The sequence below is a fragment of the Chiloscyllium plagiosum genome, chromosome 31 (assembly GCF_004010195.1).
Source record: "Chiloscyllium plagiosum isolate BGI_BamShark_2017 chromosome 31, ASM401019v2, whole genome shotgun sequence".
Lineage (NCBI taxonomy): Eukaryota > Metazoa > Chordata > Chondrichthyes > Orectolobiformes > Hemiscylliidae > Chiloscyllium > Chiloscyllium plagiosum.
In genome coordinates this window covers 10,660,860-10,680,377 of record NC_057740.1, presented here as the reverse complement: position 1 = coordinate 10,680,377, position 19,518 = coordinate 10,660,860, and the positions used below count along the sequence as shown (strand labels likewise).

Below are 19,518 nucleotides of genomic sequence, written 5' to 3'. Positions count from 1 at the left end.
CTCTGTAATTGCAAGGACTGCTCCCTTCCTTTTAAACAGTTCAAACAACACGGCCAAACCTCCTGTCCTCCAGTACTTCCTCTCCCATCTCTGCACAATACCTTGCCTCAGTTGAGATTGAAATTCTAATGATCATAGTCACTTTCTGTTTTATCAACCAAGTGATTGATCTGATGTGTGGACCTTGGCAATAATTGCCACCACTCCTTTTGCAGAGTGCAACATGACTGAGCCTGATTCAGTTATCATTCAAACGGTCAAGGAATCCCTACAGCATGAAAGCAGGCCATTTCACCCTTCGAGACCACACCGACCCTCTTAAGAACATCCACCTGGACCCACCTATCTCCCATGGCTAATCCATCTAGCCTGCACACTGTAGGCAATTTAGCATCGGCAATCCACCCTAATCTGCAAACCTTTGGACTGTGGAACTGGAACACCTGGAGGAGACTGACACGGACATGGGGAGAACATGCAACTCGACACAGATAGATGCCTGATGGTGGGATTGAACTTGGTTCAGTGGTGCTGTGAGGCAGCAGTGCTAACCACTGAGCCACCGTCACATCCTAAAGTGATTAAAGTTCAGTGAGTAAATACACTGTGTGACTGTCTCTGCTTCAAGATAATGCCAGATCCTTTCCTGGGCTGTGTTGATCTCTGGGCTGTAGGTCAGATGATACAACTGACCCTGCTCTGAGCATGGGAAACATGACTTTGCTAGCCGCTGGTTGACCTTTGTTGAAAAGAGCTAGTGTATGCACTTGTCGTGAGAAAAATCAGACTTGGCCAAGATAAACTCTGTGATGAAATAACTGTTGGCAATACTATGTTGCAAAATGAATGGGGAGTAGCTACCTGTGCTAGTGAAGGCCTGAGACAGCAAGAGATATTGAAACTAGAAATCACTTCCTATAAATAATACATACAATTATTGTGCTTAAGTATACATAGGTTGTTGAGTGTAAGCTACACTCTATAAAGACAGTCCATTCCCACCCAACATCCTAAAACCCCCCGACAGAAGAATTATGATTACTTTCATCTGTGGTAGCATCCTGACCTCTGGGTTAGAAGCTTGAGATTCAAGTCCCACTCCAGGACGTTTGGCTACAAAAGATGTTTTTAGCACATCGCCAAACAGGTTGACTTTCAGCCCATAAATCCTTGCTGCACCTGACAACAGGCAGTGACAGAGAGCAAGTCTCTGGATCGGCCACGCTGCAGAAGGGTATCACTGCAGTACTTTACCATAAGTATGGATGAATTCAATGGACTTCTATGGCCCAACCCTTAGAAGTGGGACAGGACAAATGACAGACAGTCACAAATATATTGCACACTTCCAGTAACAGCTTGCTTTACGAGGGTAAACCCTTCCTGGATGCTTCGGCATTTAAGAGTCACGGCCGAAGCAGAAGTGAAAGAGGGATTAAAGAAAGTGAGTAAAGGCATAAAAGAGTAGCCGGTTTTTGAGAGATTCTGTAAGTGGGAGAGATGAGGGAATGAGAGAGTGTGAAAAAGTCAGGGAGTGGGGATAGGTGATTGAAGTCTCATGATGGTAGTACATTATAAACAAAAACAATAATTTTAATATGTGGGCAGTGTAGAGCTGAGTTTGGAAATAAGGTGGGGAAGATCTTAGAGGAAAACTTTGATATCACTCTGCACGAAAACACAGAGCCATTGTTGATCAGAGAAATGATAGGGGAATAAGTTTAATTTTTCAATTTAAAGGATTATTTGACCTTAAAATGCAGCTTATCTGCTAGTTAATACGGTATTACATCTTCCAAAAGATGGGATCACATACATCTGTTAGCAGGTTCTAAATATATTCCAAAGGCAAGATCTCCTTAATTAGCAAATCAGTCAAAAACAGCTAACAGTGATTAATGAACCTGTCTGTACTTCCAGGTCTTCAGCACGATGCAGAGAACTAAATTAATTAGACAACATCTTCCTAGGACGGAGAGAGGCGATCGGAGTGATTACTGCCGGAAGATCATGACCTTGATTTGAAATTCTGATTATGCCATTTCATTTCCACTTCTCCATGCTGGTATGCAAGCCCTTGGTGGCCATTTTATTGCCTTTCCTACATGTAGGGCATGTAAACGGAGATTGGGCAAGGTCCAAAATCTGTTTGTTCTGTTATTATTTATAAGTGGTTACTGTGTGAGTTACCCTCACTCCTGCATAACAGGAATCCAAGATTACCCTTAGAATCATAGAGATGTACAGCACGGAAATAGACCCTTTGGTCTATGCCAAACAGATATCCTAAATTAATCTAGTCCATTTGCCAGCATTTGGCCCATATCTCTCTCAACCCTTCCTATTCATATACCCATCCAGATGCCTTTTAAATGTTGTAAATGTACCAGCCTCGACCACTTTCTCTGGCAGTTCATTCCATATATGCACCATCCTGAAAAAGTTGTCCCTTAGATCCCTTTTAAGTCTTTCCTCTCCCACCTTAAACCTATGCCCTTCAGTTGTTGATATTGTTGAAATATCGGACATAGGATTGATAAAATGGTCTGACTGAAGTTGTCAGATGGTCTCTGATCTTCCAGCATTATTATAGCAACCCTTCACTCCAATATCCATATCAGGTCATCAGCCAATTATTGTTGGCTTTTGCTGTGGGGGTGTGGCAGGAGATGGGGCTGGGTGGCCAATTGGTAAGGGGTGTGATGAAGCAAGCTACCTGGCGCCATAACTCTGAGAGTGCTGCTAATGGTCTTCAGGAGATATAGGTACCGAGGGTAGAAATAACTGCAGCAAGACATTGCCTTGTGACAGGAGGTATTGAGCAGCTTGCCTTTTACAAGCTGTGAAGGCAAAACAAAACTGAAGGAGGTGGAGATAATAGAAAAGGCCAGTCCAGTTTCACCTGTCCAATTACCATGGAAGATGAATCTACTGTGAATTTCCTGCTACTAATTTACAAATCTTCGGCTTCATCTCTGCACTGACTCAAGGGAGACTGCATCCTAGGGGATGTGGATGGTCTGTGATGGCTATCACTGGCGAGCAGCCAATAAGCCCAATACAATTTCCCATTAATGACACTGATCTGAAGTCATTTGGAATTTTCCAGATGGCTCGCAGTCCCCCTTCAGTCCTGTCAATAAATTGAGGTGATGCTCTCTCACTGGGTAAACCAAGGGAATCACTGTTGCCTTATTGAGTTCTACTAACGTTTCCTGCGCTGTGATTGCCAAAGGGGTTCAGTTGCAGCCGCAGGCCCTTCCTATAGGATAAGGAAGCCCTTGATTTTATCTTTCAACCTTGAAAATTCTTCAAAGGGCACCTCCAGCTTGAGGCACCCCTTGGTTCTCCAATCTACACCGACAGCTCCCACATCCTGCCAGCCCAGGAGACAACCCTCCAGATTTCATAGAATCCCTACAATGTGGAAGTAGGCCATTTAGCCCATCGAGTCCACACCAACACTCCAAAAAGCACATTTCCCATGACCAATCCACCTAACCTGCACATCTTTGGACATTGGAAGGAAATCCAAGCAGATATGGGGAGAATGTGCAAACTTCACACAGACAATCACCTGAGGCTGGAATTAAACCTGGGTCTCTGCTGCTGTAAGGCAGCAATACTAACCACTGAGTCACCCTTAATTGGCCAAGATTCTCATCTGTGTTTCCCTTTGGATCCCAATTACCAGACTTCATGTATTCCCACTCTGCATTTCATTCTGATAGTTGAACTGGGACCTGAAACATCTCTGAGACAGCGGCTGGGTATAGGAACTACTGGTCTCTGAAAAGCGAATGATGTTGCAAGTAATCATGCTTTACAACGCTGCCTCCCAGTGCTCCATGTCGGCATGGTACAGAGTCCAAGAGGCATAATTTAGCCTGTGCTGCCACTTCCCGTTGCCTGTGAGCTATGGTATGCCAGTGCACACTCAAAGATGCACATAAAGTCGGTGCGGGCTTGCATTTGTTTTTATTCACAAAACATTTCATCTTCCTCATACCAATGCCCATTCTTTTCCTACCTACACACAAGTGAAGATCATAAGACATAGGAGTGGAAGTAAGGCCATTCGGCCCATCGAGTCTACTCTGCCATTTAATCGTGGCTGATGGGCATTTCAACTCCACTTACCCGCATCACCCCATAGCCCTTAATTCCTTGCGAGATCAAGAATTTATCAATCTCTGCCTTGAAGACATTTAACATCCCAGCCTCCACTGCACTCTGTGGCAATGAATTCCACAGGCCCACCACTCTCTGGCTGAAGAAATGTCTCATCATTTCCATTCTAAATTAACCCCTTCTAATTCTAAAGCTTAGCCCACAGGTCCTAGTATCCCCGCCTAACAGAAACAAATTTCCAGCGTCCACTCTTTCTAAGCCAGGCATTATCTTGTAAGTTTCTATTAGATCTCCCCTCAACCTTCTAAACTCTAATGAATTCAATCACAGGATCCTCAGCTGTTCATCGCATGTTAGGCCTACCATTCCAGGGGTCATCCGTGTGAATTTCTGCTGGACACGCTCCAGTGCCAGTATCCCCTTCCTGAGGTGTGGGGTCCAGAATTGGACACAGTATTCTAAATGGGGCCTAACTAGAGCTTTATATAGTCTCAGTAGCATGTCACTGCTTTTATATGCCAACCCTCTTTAGATAAATGACAAAATGAAGAACACATGTAACAAGTTACAAATAACCACAGACACGAAAGGACAGAACTACTCTTCATAGACTGTGAGGGGGCAGTTTCACTTGTCTGGAGGTAATTCAACAAAATGACATTGGGACTGAGGAGTTCAAAGACATCGCTCAGCTCAGGGCTAATATAAGGCTTTGCTCTTTATTTTTGTGACACTGACTCACTCACTCATTTATCTACTGAAACACAGGCGCACAGTGACCTGCAGCAGCACATCAAACAATATTTCCACATGTAAGTCGTGTTGAATTGATGCATTACTGGGAGCATTGTGACATTTATGTTTTTCTGATCTTATAGGTCCTCATTATGCGGTGACACCAGAGGGCAAAATCTGCTCCACTGCCCACATCGCATTGTGCTGGGGCTACTCACTCATCCAATATCAAGTGCCAATCCAGCTATGTGCCCACTCAAGGGGATACATTATTGAGTTGCAGGAACCATGCGAAGGGCAGAGCACCAGTGAGTAGCAATTATAGAGGGATTAAAAGCAACTGCACACTGTAAGATGTTCAGAGCTGATGTTGAAGCAGGACTCTTGGGATAGACAAGGATTAAGGTTAGTAAGCATTAACTTTTCAGTTGGGCTTGTGGGGGTTAACGATTGAGTACATTAAACCCCAATAACTATCTGAGCAATTTGTAGAATATCAAAGACACTGTAGTCCCTTTGATGCTAGCTGCAGTGAACATCTCCTACGTTGATGATCCAACTTAGTCATAGCTTTCAGACAAACTCAGTAGGAGAGGAGAGGGGTGGTCACGAGATACAACACTGCTCTGACAATCTCACAGTGGCCTAGTTATCTATTGCCACACAGCAAGATGAGGCACCGGTCTGCAGTGATGCTGAGTCCGTGAGGACAAAGACTTCACCAACTGCCCTCTTTAAATATTTGTAAATAGGTGACATAGCATATAGGCTACACAGTCAATCTGTGTGCCATCTTTGGTTACAGGGTTATCTACTCAGTTCAACAGGAAGGTGAGGTCCACACAAACATCATCAGCTCTCCCTCTCGCTTATCTCCTTGCTTTTTGTGGGATCTCACTGCGCACAAATTAGCTACTGTATTTCTTACATTACAGCAACATCTACATTTCAAAAAGTCCTTTTGCCCTTCAGTTGGATTAGTTTGAATAGAAAGGTAGAACAAAGATATGCATCATACAGTGTCACTATTGACCATATCTATTCCTTAGAAGGCACAATATAAGTTGGGTTGTCTAATATTGGAATCTTTCTTGCCTCTTCGGTATAAGGCAGTCAAGGAAAATTGGGTAGGAGCATTGCTGACCCATGGAAGCACTGTTTCAACAATGACAACTGGCCTGCTGCACCTACTAAGGAGGATATGAAACATCCTATACTACAGAGCCACAAATGTCCTGATGAGGGCAGCACGGTGGCTCAGTGGTTCGCACTGCTGCCTCACAGCGCCAGGGACCCGGGTTCAATTCCGGCCTCGGGTGACTGTCTGTGTGGAGTTTGCACGTTCTCCCCATGTCTGCGTGGGTTTCCTCCAGGTGCTCTGGTTTCCTCCCACAATCCAAAGATGTGCAGGTTAGGTGAACCATGCTAAACTGCCCATAGTGTTAGACGCATTAGTCAGGGATAAATGCAGGGTCAGAGAATAGGTCTGGATGGGTTACTCTTCAGAGGGTTGGTGTGGATTTGTTGGGCCGAAGGGCCTGTTTCCACACTGTAGGTAATCTAATCTAATCAATACTTTTCCCTCAATAAACACATTAACTGGTTCTCCATGTCACTGCTGCCTGCAGGCTCTTGCAGTGATAACGATGGTGGCTGCATTTGTCTCACACATTGTCAATTGGTTGATTTTTAGATTTGTTTTTAGATTAGATTAGATTTTTAGATTTTAGATTAGATTAGGTTAGATTTTTTTAGATTAGATTAGATTTTTTAGATTAGATTAGATTAGATTTTAGATTAGATTACATTACAGTATGGAAACAGGCCCTTCGGCCCAACAAATCCACACCGACCCGCCGAAGCGCAACCCACCCATACCCCTACATTTACCCCTTCACCTAACACTATGGGCAATTTAGCATGGCCAATTCACCTGACCTGCACATCTTTGGACTGTGGGAGGAAACCGGAGCCTTTATGGGCGCCCATAAAGGCTTTCCTTTTGTATAGACTCACTTAGTTCCCAGCTCCAAGAAACACGCTTGTGCTGGAGGCTTGCATGGATGCTAAACACCTGACAGCACAATGTTTCCAAGGTAGCCAATATTTCTCTTGCAAACCCCAGTGGCAAAAATGTGTACATACTGTCCACTGATTGCAATGATGTTTGTTGAAAAAGTGCTTCCATGGGTCAGCAACCCTCCCACCTAATGTTTCTTAGACTGCCTTATACCGAAGGGGCAGGACAGATTCCAATGATGTTTGTAGAACCTTGCTATGTGCAATGAGGCTGAAATGTTTTCCGAAACGAGCCAAATAACTTGCTTGGTGGAATCTTCCACTTTCTTCTCCTGTGGGGATTGAATGGACACCACCATTGTTCCCCGCCACCTAATGATCCTGCTCCAGTTTCCTGGGTCGAGGTGAGTTTAAATATTGATGGTGACCTGTCTGTCAGATTCTCTGCAGAAATGCAACAGCCCAATCGTGATCTCCAGGATGAGGTGGCTGCAGCACTGGACGACAGCAGGAGAGAAAAGGGGCCACAACGTCATAGTGACTGGGAGAATGGTTTCACTGAAGCAAGAACGACATGCATTTACATAGCACTTTTCATAGCCACTGCATGTCACAAAGCACTCCACAGGCAATTATGTACTTTTAATGCACATTCGTAATTTATGAACCATGGCAACCAAACTATGCACAACAAGATCCCATAATTGACTAGATAATCTCTTTTGTGATCTTGATTGAGGAGTAAATAGTGGCCTGGACATCAGGATTAGTTCCCCTGTTAAATAGAGGCATCTGTAACTCCATCAAGCAGACACAGATGCCTCTATTTAACATCTTCCATGAACTCTGACAGTGCAGCACATGCTCAGTACCATAGTGGAGTGTGGTTTGTGATCAAACCTGGGAATGGTACTTGAACCTGCAACCTTGTGACTTAAAAGTGACAGTTACCAAATGATATATGGCTCACACATTCATAAGCATTCAAGCAAGTCAAATGGTGGGAACATTGGACTTTGGCAAGTTGCCTCAGCCGATATCTAATGGTTACTATGGCCCTGGGAGGGACTGCAAAACTGAACTTACAGTATGTTATGTTGCAATGGACAAATGAGGGAAGTTTAGCTTGTTGCAGGGAGACAGTGGTTAGCCCAGCCACCAGATATTGCTTGCCATTGCAGTAAACCTGGGGGAAAAAAACCTAATTTTCCGCTAACCATTTTACATCCACTAGGAGGCAATATTGAGTTCTACAGTTTCAGAATATGAGTTCTGTCCTGCATTTTTCATGTCAGTTGGTAAACTGGCTTTGAAGCCCAACAGGACGAATGGTGAAATTTGAATTCAATAAAAATCTGGAATTAATAGATAATCTAATAGCAGCTATGTGACCCCTGCCAATTGGCGTGAAAATCCATCTGGCTCACTCAGGAAAGCTGACATCTTTAAGAAGGGTTACACCCGAAACGTTGACTTCGCCACCCCCTGATGCTGCCTGGCTTGCTGTGCTCTTCCAGCCTCCTGCCTGTCGACCTTGGAATCCAGCATCTACAGTTTTTCTGTCTCTAACCATGTCTTTATCTGGTCTGTCCCACAACTGACTCTAGATCCACAGCAATGTGTTCTCTATTAACTGCCCTCTGAAATGGCTCTGGCAAGCCATTGGAAGGGAAATTAGAACAGTCAATAAATGCTGGGTCAGTCAGCAAAACGCACCTCCTCCCCACCAAATGAATAATAATAAAAATTTCTTACAACTCCACCCTCCCCCAGCTGTGTCTTGTTTGTATCTAATTGACTTTCAGCAGAGTGGACCTATTTTCTGTACACTTTCCTTTGCACCCATTTTACATGTCTATATATTTCCTATAATACCATAATCACATCCTTTGCCTTTTATTCTGGACACCCTCACAATATTTTTGATTCTTGCCCTCTCTGCTAACAGCATAGAAAACGCCATTTTCCAGCTCCTTTCCTTTCTGAAGAAGTGACATACTAGGCCTGAACCATTAATTCTGTCAATCTCTCCAAAGACCAGTTTGGTTTCTCCAGCAATCTCCACTTTCACATCGGAATTTTTCTGCTGCCCAAACCAATCCAGGTAAGGAACACCAGGATGTGCATCAAACACTGCCAGGCGTCTTTAAAAAAAGGGCACTGTGCAAATGCAGGCCTTTTATATGGAGAACAAAGGACAGAAATATCTTTATTCTCCATGCAGTTTTAAAAGGAATCCCATGGCAAATTAACTCATTGTTGTCAATCATGTTGGAAAAAAAATTGTCTCATGGGCAGAGTGCACTGTCGAGAGTGAAGAAATAAGCAAAGAGAAGTTGGAAATAATTGCAAGAGTTGGCTGTGGGATTTTTTTTTCTGTCTGCCATTAAACTGCCTCAACATATAAAACTCTGCCGGTCGTCATCATTAAGTGGGGACTCAGAAAATCCATTCAAAGTCCTCAGCAATGCCCAGTTATATTCAGCTCACTCATGCAGATGTGCGTTGCTAAGATATGCAAGCAGGCACAGTGCTTTGCGTGATCAGGCTGGTTTGTAAGCATGCAATCAGTTTTGATTTACACAGTTACACAGCAGTGGTTCTACTTACGAGGAAGGGAGCAGTCCAAGTCAATTGGCAGCTCTTCACACTGTCATTAAAGGTGCACACTGAACCTGGAATATCAGGCTTACAAAACTGCCAATTCTTCATGTTGGAATACGTACCCAAACAAGGCAGCTCAGAACTTATCCACAGCAATGCTCTCTCTCTTAGAGAGTTGGGAGTTTGAACTCCTCTTCAACAGCACTGCTAGAGGTGCTGCTTTTCACAGGAGCTGTCAGGTGCTGCCTGAAATTGGACATAAAAGATCCCTTGGTATCAGTTGAAGAGATTAATATTCCTCAGCAACTAAAACCAGATTAAGTGGCTATTCACTTCATTGTTGTCTGTACATTGCTGTGGGAGTTTGCCTGACAGACAACCATATTTTACTTCAAAGTGACTACCAAGAGGCTTAATGAGGCACTGCATAATTGCACGTCCCTTTAAGGCAGCATTAAATTCAGTACATTTGGTAGATAGCTCCAACTCGAGTCAGCCATCTTTGAAGTGTAGCATAAGTCAGAACCTTCGAGACAGCAAAAGAAATTCTCAGAACATTCTAAAGCATGTTTCAGTCAAGCAGTCACTTTTGAACAGTAGTCCCTGTTATTATGGCATAGTTAATGACATCTACACACAGAAAAAGACCTTTTGGCCCATCGCAACCATGCCAGTCAAAAGCAGACACCTAATCCCATTTTCCAACACTTGGCCCATAGTCTTGGATGCCTTGGCATCGCAAGTGCACGTGTTAAAGATTATGAGTGTTTCTGCCTCCCTCAGCCTCACTGGCAATGAGTTCCAGATTCCTACTACCTTCTTGATGTAAAAGCTTTTCCTCACATCTCCTCCAAACCTTCTGCCCTTACCTTAAATCCCTCTGTGAGGGGCAAGGTTTCTTCCTGTCTACCTTATTTCAGCCCCTCAATTTTATCCCTTTCAATCATGTCCCCTCTCTATCTCCTCTGCTCGAAGGAAAACAATCCCAGCTGTCCAAACTCTTCAGCTCAGGGAACATCCTGGTAAATCTCCTCTCCAGCATAATCGCTGCACTCCTATATTATGGCTTCTAAAACTGCAGACAATACTCTTAGCTGCAGCCTAATCAATGTTTTATAAAACTCCAGCATAACTCCCTTGCCCCTAAGATCTATGCCTTGGCTAATAAAGGCAAGCATCCCATATGCCTTCTTAATTACCTTTTACCTTAAGGGACTAGTGTACACACACATTAAGTTCCCTCTGATCCTTGGTGCTTCCTAGGTCCTGCCATTCATCATGTACCCCTTTGCCACGCTGCTCAAATGCATCATCTCACATTTATCTGGATTGAACTTCATTTGCCACTGATCAGCCCCATATGACCAGAGTGTCTGCATCCTCCAGTAATCCAAGGCTACCCTGCTCATTGCTTACCATCCCACCAATTTTTGCGTCATCTGTGAACTTACTGATCAACTCTCCTACATTCAAGTCTAAGTCTGTATGCAAATACAGTGGTCAATCAGCAAGGAGCAAGGTCCTACAGTGAAACAACTGATGGTTTTGATTATAGAAGAATGTTGGCCAAGATTTCAAAATCACCCCTATATGTGAGAAAGGGCTGAGCTTCTCTTGTTTTAAAAAATATCAACTTGGGGTTCTTCATTACTCAGTGGGTTTGGTGAGTAAGTAACTCTGCCTCATAGAACATGAAGACCCAGGTTTGGCTCTTATTCTAAGTTGAGGTTGCTGATCCCAACCAGAATATTAGTCATGGTATTGCAACTGGTCTCAACATCCCTAGGTGGAGGAGGTAGCATGTCAGCTTGGAACCAGGGATGGCACAGTGGCTCAGTGGTTAGCACAACAACCTTGCATTGCTAAGGACCTTTTTTTTGAACTTCAGGAGACAGATCATCCTTGTTCTCCCATCAGGGAGGAAACAGGCACTTTAAAAAGTGCAACAGCAATATGCGCCTTTTTCCATTTGACATAAATGCATGTTTATTTTTCATGCATAGCTACATTTTTACAATACAATGCCCCTCACCATATGAATAATACATACCAGCCCTTAATCTTTGCTAAAACCTGTACAGTCTCATAGTGCAGATATTGAAGGTTAAATTTCTTAAATTTTAAAGAACAAATAGTAAGCCTCATGTTCTTGGTCTCATCCTACTGAGACATTTGAGACAAGGCAAATGTGGTGAGCACCAGATGTTATATTTACAGGCACATCCTCTCTGCCTTTTGGAAATTCGCTCCTAAACGCAAATTATTAAAACTGTTTTGAACTGAGAAATTACCTAATTTGGTGGGGATTTGAAGAACAAAGGTGCAAAAACTTAAAATTAAAGCTAGGTCATTTAGAAGGGAAATCTTAGAAAGAGCAGAGCAAATCTGGAGCACTCTCCCACAAGGTGTGTTAGATGTCGAGACAACTGAAATTTGCTAGACCTCGATTGTTCGGATTTTATTAGGTGAAGCACAGTACAAAGGGAGACGATAAAAGGGAAATAAGATCAGTTCAGCTCTCGTGCAATTCCTATGCCTCTAAGTCCTGTTTTGAATGGAATCCCTACAGTGTGGAAGCAGGCCATTCAGCCCATCAAGTTCACACCTACCCCCCTGAAGATCATTCCACCCTGACCCATTCCCCTACCCTAATAATGTTACCCACCTTGCCTGCACATCCCTGGACACTATGGGACAATTTAGCATGGGCCAATTCACCTAACTTGCACATCCTTGAATCATGGGAGGAAACTCATGCAAACAAAGGGAGAATGTGAAAACTCCACACAGACAGTCACCCTAGGCTGAAATCGAACCCGGTTCCCTGGTGCTGTGAGGCAGCAGTGCTAACCACTGAGCCACTGAGCCAACCTAATCTCTCCACCTTTAATTTTTAACTAAATGTCATCTCGACAACCTGCCTTCATTCTCCTCTATATGTTCCCTTCACCAATTCCAGATTTATAAAGCCACCATGAAGTTTGCCTGTGTGAGGGATGCTGAAATGTTATAAACAGTTATACTTCACTGACAGTCTCTGATTTAAACGGATACACCATGGGGAATCTAAATCAACTGGTGGCTTACTCTTTATTGCCACTATCCTATCATATATTTTTAATCTCTCTGCCTGCTCACAGCTCGTTGGTTCTACATTACTATCCTCAATTCCTGGGCTTGCTGTCCCAACTTAATAGCTTTCTTACTTCACTCTTATCTGCACTTTTCACATTGCATAGGTACAGATAAATAATTGTATCACTCTTATATTTTCCTCTGCAAATTGCTCTGATAATGCATTAGCGAGTCAGGATGTACATTTAACGAAGATATGATTTTTCAAAAAGTCACTGAGTAAACTTATGTAAATCATATAAACATGGCAATGTCTCCATCCTTCCTGTAGATCAATTCAAATTAACCAGACTAACCGATTGCCTGAAATCCAAACCATTTTATCCCTACTTGTCTTTATTGTTGGCCCGTAATTTCATTTCCTTTAGATTTCTGCTCTTTTCACTCGTTATTTATTCTCATTAACTCTACAAAGTTTTAAAGCCTGAGTGAAATGGAACTAGCCCAGCAAATCTGATCCAGCCTTCATGTGACTTTAATCATGGTACAGTACTTGACTGATGCCCTCAGGACAACTAAAAATGAGGAGCAAATGTGACCTTTGCATCATCCACATTCTGGGAACAACCAAAAAGCACTTCAATATTTCCAAAGGAATCCGATTTTATTGGACCTTTCTTATCATTTAATTCTGTGATTTAGGTATGGAAATTATTGAGACTTATAATTTCTTGTTCCAAGTCCAAAGGCATTTTATTGTACTCTGTTTTAATAGCTGGCTTCCTGCACCCTTGCTCAAATCCTTTGTCTCGCAACTCAGGTTTTCTGTGTATTCATTCCCTTCTGCTTTACCATCACTTGCAGAGCTTTAAGACATCTTGCATCTATATACTGGAACTCCCTGTTTCAATCCCTCCCACAACACGTCTCTAGCCACCGCGAAACCTACTTCCATTGAGCCATCTTTTCAAATACCCTTCTACTCCTAAATTCTGATCTGATGACCAAATATGTAGTACCTTGGAACATTTTGTTACATTATGCATGTTGTATAAATATAAACTTAATTAATTCAAAAAAGAATAAAGAAAGATTTCATGCCGAAACACCTTTGAGGGAATGAAGCAGAAAGAGCAGTGGCTGTTGTGCTGTTGCTGGTTTATTCAGAGTAAACACCGTCAAATAGCAATGGAAAGACTCTTTGTTTATGTTGACTGAGGGATGAATATTGACCAGGACATGTTGAGGATATCGCAACAGTTCTTCTGCAAAATTGTGCTGTAGAATCTTCGGCAACCACCTTTGAAGGAAGTCATATAAAGTACGGGATGTAATTCTAAAGGAGGAGCGAGAACAGAGGGACCTGGGTGTTTATGTGCACAGATCATTGAAGGTGGCAGGACAAGTAAAGAGAGCAGCTAATATGGCATACAGTGTCCTCAACTTCATTAATAAAGGCTTAGAGGATAAGAGCAGGGAGATGGCCCTTGCTAGACTTCAGCTGGAGCATTGTGTACAGTGGAGGACGTCACATTGGAGAAAAGGTGCAAACACACTGGGCACATTGCGGAAGCAATTTACAAGAATGCTTACATTGAATCATGTCCACTGTCCACACCGACCCTCCAAAGAGCATCCCATCCAGACCCACCCCCCCTACCTTATCCCCATAACCCTGCATTTCCCATGGCTAATTCACCTAACTTGCATCTTTGGACTGTGGGAAGAAACTGGAGCACACAGACGAAACCCATGAGAAAATGTGCAAACCCCAAACAGTTGACCAAAGCTGGGATTGAACCTAGGTCCTTGTGTGGCAACAGTGCCAACCACTGAACCACCATGTGGCCCAGGAATGAGAAGCTTCAGTTATGAGGATAGATTGAAGAAGTAGGGGCTGTTCTCCTTGGAAAGAAGAAGGTTGAGAGGAGATTTGCTGGAGATTCTCAAACTCCTGAATGGGCTGCATATAAAAAAATGAGAGTCGTTTCTGCTTGTAAAAGAAAGGAACAAGAGGGCAGAGATTTAAAGTGATGTGCAAATAAAGCAAGGGGTGATGGGAGAAATTTTTGCACACAACAAATAGTAAGAATATGGAATGCACTACCTGGAAATGAGGTGGAGGCAGGTTCGAATGAGACATACATGAGGGCATTGAATGCTTATTTGGATCAAAATGGTTTGCAGGGATATGGGAAAAGACAGAGATTAGCACAAGACAATGGGACTGGTATAGGCATATTGGGCTGAATGACCTCCTCTGCACCAAAACAATTCTGTGATTCTTTGACAATGGGTCTTCAGTTTAATGTATTGTCTAAAACACAGCACCTCTGATTGGGCAACACTCACTCAGAATGACACTGGACTCAGTTTTTTGATTGTTACACTCAAATGCTGGTGGAATACAAATCAGACCCTGCACCTTCCATCTTCTCCTGCAAAAGCAAGATCTCTCGGATGCTGCCTGAATTGCTGTGCTCTTCCAGCACCACTAATCTTGATTCCAATAGTTGCCCCATAGCAATTTAACACTGGGAGCTGAACTAACTGCCTTTGGCCAAGAGATCTGCCCCTATGTGGGAGAAAGTCCAGTCTTTGTTAGGTTCTGGCTAGTCTGATTGGTTGGCAGCTTATAGTCCGAGCAATGCCAGCATTGAGCACTGCCCACTGCTGGAATGACAATTAGCTCCACCATATTGAGAAGTCCAGTCAACATCCACATTTGGGATTCTCAGCACAGATAGTGAGGGCTCAGGAATAAGAGGCTAGGAGGTGGATAACTGAAAGATCTTGGGGAAATTGCCACTGACAGGCCCAGGGCACCCAAGAAAGAAGGCCTGTGTTCCTTTTTTATTTAAGGCCTGACGCCAACCCTCATAGCTAAAGCTGCCCAGCTTCCCCACAAAGGCACAGGTCTCCCATTGGCACAGTGAAATATTGTCCAAGGGTGGGTGGATCTCTTGGTACAACATGTGCAACAGTTCAGGGGTCAAGGCATTCAAGTTGATGGTTAAAAAGCCAACCGTTGGATTTTAAATACCCTCTCCCCCAAACTTGTCACCACTGAGGAGTGATAAATCGAACCCTGGAGTGGGACTTTAAACCATAATATTCAGACTCAGAGGGAGCAGAGTATTCATAGAGCTATGGTGGAATTCAGTAAAAAATCAATGTACAGACTTAAAGACTTTGTCAATGTCACCTTAGTTCCCCAATTCAACCTGATTGGTTGACAAATTAAATGAGGAACTAGACTGTAAGAAGTTACAAAATTAATTCTCCAATTATTGGGAGGGACAATTGTAGGGTTGCAATAATTAACAACTAGCCTCTGTAATCCTGAACTAGAGATGTAAAAAGTCAGTCAACATTTCCATTTTTCATTGTAATCAAGCGACCCCTGTTTGAAGGTGTTTGTGTGTAAGTGTTACGTGACCACAACCAAACTTAAGCACAATAGCCCTGTTGGTCAGATGATATGCAAAAAGTCACTGCCCAGGTTACACATGGGTAAAGTACCAAACTGTGCCAGGCAGCAATGAAACTGCACGCCACTTCCTTCAGAGGAGAAACTGCTCCAGAATTGGGAGTACAACTCTAAAGTGTTTTGCAACAGGAGTAAATGTGAGGTCAGATAAATCCTTTTTTTACACAGGGAGTGGAATTCATGGAATTCATTATATGGAAGTGTGGAGGAGGCAAGGTTGATTAAGGCATGCAAGAATGCATTGGATGATTATTTAAACAGAAACAATGCAGATGATTACAGGCAAAAAGCAGGAGATTGGCACTGAATCAAAATGCTCAGAGAGCCAGTGCAGACATGATGGGCTGAACAGCCTCCTGCTGCACTGTAACAATTTTGATTCTGTGAGATGTCTGCTTGCAGCAAGTTCTATGCTTGCAGACTCTTACAACAGCTCAAATAAATAGTTTGATGTGATCACTCATACTAAAAGCGATTATTGTCTGATCTCAGGGGAAAGAAGATTAAAATACAATGCAGAAAGGATTTGCTGTGACATTTTCATTGTTGCGAGAATCACATTCACATTAAAAGGCACAGGCTTTTTCTTAAAGTGAAAGGAGCTTGGTTCTTGAAATAGAAGCAGCCCCGTTCTCTCATTGAATATACAGCACAGAAATACACCACTTAGTCCCACCAAGCATGTTTAATATTTATGCTCCAGACAAGCCTACAATTAATTTATCATATCTAACCCTCAGGCATATTTTGTTCTGTTGTGAAGCAAGTTTATAATATTTATTGGAAAGGCTCAGCAGGTCTGGAGAGAAATCAGAGTTAAGGTTTGGGGTCGCAGGACCCGAAATCTGAACTCTGATTTCTCTCCACAGTTGCTGACAGATCTGCTGAGCTTTTCCAGCAATTTCTGTTTTTGTTTCTGATTTACAGCACCTGCAGTTCTTTCAGATTTTATTCATGATATTGATTATTTGTAAACTTGAACTCTAAAATGGACAAGGCTATGTTTAAAGTTTAATTTGTATTTTGATATTGTGTTTTATGAAAGAGAGACATAGATTTGGCTTCATTTTTGAGTTCTGAGGGAGATTGGATTGTCTGGAAAATTGGTTACATGCATTTAAAGTAGACTTTTAAAACCTGAGGTGAATGGTTCAGTGCTTTAGAAGCAAGACTAGAAGAGAATAAAAGCGTTAGCAATGGGTCTCTTATGGCACAGGGCAGGGAGTCAGAGACAGAAACAAATTATTTTAGAAATATGGAATTGTCTGGAGGGTCAAGACTGTGCAGATTTTTTTCAGAGACATAAACAAGGCATTTGGAGTGCTGACGAAGGGTCTTGGCCTGAAACTTTGACTTTCCTGCTCCACAGATGCTGTCTGACCTGCTGTGCTTTTCCAGCTTCACATCTATTGACATTTGGAAAAGCAAGGCCTGTTAAAGCGGTAGTGCTGTTCAACAGTCTCCAAAAGGTTCAGGACCCAGAAAAAAGGTCTTGAGTGGCATCGGACTGAATTCTACCAGAAGTCAGCTCTGTCAATTTTGGAGATTTGAATTGAATTGAATTTATTTACTGTCATGTGTATCAAGGCACAGTGAAAAGCTCTGTCTTGCGAGCAATACAAGTAGTATAGATAAGTAAATAATAGGCAAACAGCGGCAAAAGCAAAAACACAGGTACAGGTGAATGCTAAGAGTTTGTGAGTCCCTTCAGTATTCTAAAAACTGTAAGGTAGAAACTGATTTGAAACCGGGTGGTGCATGTATTCAGGCTTCTGTACCTTCTCCCCGATGGTAGAGGCTGTAGGAAAACATTGCTAGGGTGGGATGGATCTTTGACGATGCTGGTGGCCTTCCCTTGACAGCGGGCCTGGTAGATGGATTTAATGCAAGGTTTCTCTCGGTGAGTCCTAGCGAGGTTTTTTCTCACCTCATTGCTTATGCAACATTCCCCTATGGTGCCCTGCTTGTCGTATTCTGCCACTCACTGCTGGGGCTTCCAGAGATTCCTGGCACTGGCACCACCTTTAATGACTAGCCGAACACCCAGTCAAGTGTCATCAGTCTGCAGTTGCTCTGCATGGTTCCTTTCAGTTTCTCAGTCTTGCGAGACAGAGGGAAAACGGCAGCCTGCTTTAATGGTGGGAAACTGGAAGTCCTGGTGGATGATGATGTGTTGGGGACAGTTACATCTCCTGAAGGATGCTCTGACATGTTATTGACTGATGGGTGCCCAGAAGAGCAGAAAGAGAGTAGGAGTTGGCATGGTATCATTCTGCCTTTTGTATCAGGAAATATAGCCATCTTGTTTCTATCCCGCGGTTGGAAGAATGGGAAACTGCAAATCAATGGAGTGAGCTAATGTAATAATCATCTCCCACATGCAAACAGGTTTCTCATCACTCAATAGCAAGAACCTTGTCTCACTGTTCCACACTTCGTTGGAAAAATGTGATTTTTGCTGTCACCATTGAGAAGTTCCTTGCTAACCATCTCACATAGCTCACATATTCCAGGGGTGGGAAGATTACTGTCAGTAGAATAAAAGATCCAGAAACAGAAGGGTATTGAAAAGATAGTTAGTGAGTTGCATTAGCAGTTTGTTGAAGGGTCTCTGGAAGAGTAATAACTACTTTCCAAAAAGAAACCAATGACAGCAATGTCACTGAACGAGAAACTTTAAAACTGGAAACAGAATTTCCCTCACTGAATTGAGTACCTGTAAGATTTTGCTGAGTGTAAAGAGTTGAATCATGAGTTCAGATGTTTGTAATAGACTGTTTCAAATATTTCTTGCTTAGTGTAATATAACTAGTTTACTTTTTCTTTTGTGTGTAATAAACTGTGATGTTATTCTGTTAAATGTACATTGGTAGCCTCTTGCAAACATCGTCAGTGATTGTACACGACAGTAAACAAATTGCAAAATAAAACTTAAAGACTATCCAACCCAGAATGCACTTTGGGATCAGACCTGTCCAGTATTACCCTCAACTTGGATCATTCTTCATGTCCTTTGTTTTTCTTACTTATTCAGGAGATCTGCCTTCATTCACGAGGCCAACATTTATTGCCCATGCCTAATTGCCCTCAAGAAGGTGGTGACAAGTTATCTTTTTGAACTGCTGCAGTCCATACAGTGTGCTATCAGGCCATTTGGCCCATTGAGTCCCTTTGAAGGGTATCCCACCCAAAGCCACCCCCATACCCCATCTCTGTATCCTACATTTTCCATGGCTAACCCACCTAGCCTGCACATCCTTGAACACTATGTGCAATTTAGCATGGTAAAAACAATGACTGCAGATGCTGGAAACCAGCTTCTGGATTAGTGGTGCTGGAAGAGCACAGCAGTTTAGGCAGCATCCGAGGAGCTTTTGGGCAAAAGCCCTTCATCAGGAATAAAGACAGAGAGCCAGAAGGGTGGAGAGATAAGGGAGAGGAGGGTGGGGGTGGGGAGAAAGTAG

The 19,518-nt window shown here is 42.9% G+C and overlaps 1 protein-coding gene across 2 annotated transcripts in view; it reads right to left on the bottom strand.

Moving 5' to 3' along the window:
* LOC122565207 (SH2 domain-containing adapter protein F-like) overlaps positions 1 to 19,518 on the bottom strand; it is a 303,057-nt gene that overhangs the window by 63,129 nt on the left and 220,410 nt on the right. The gene's annotated exons all lie outside the window — the stretch shown is intronic.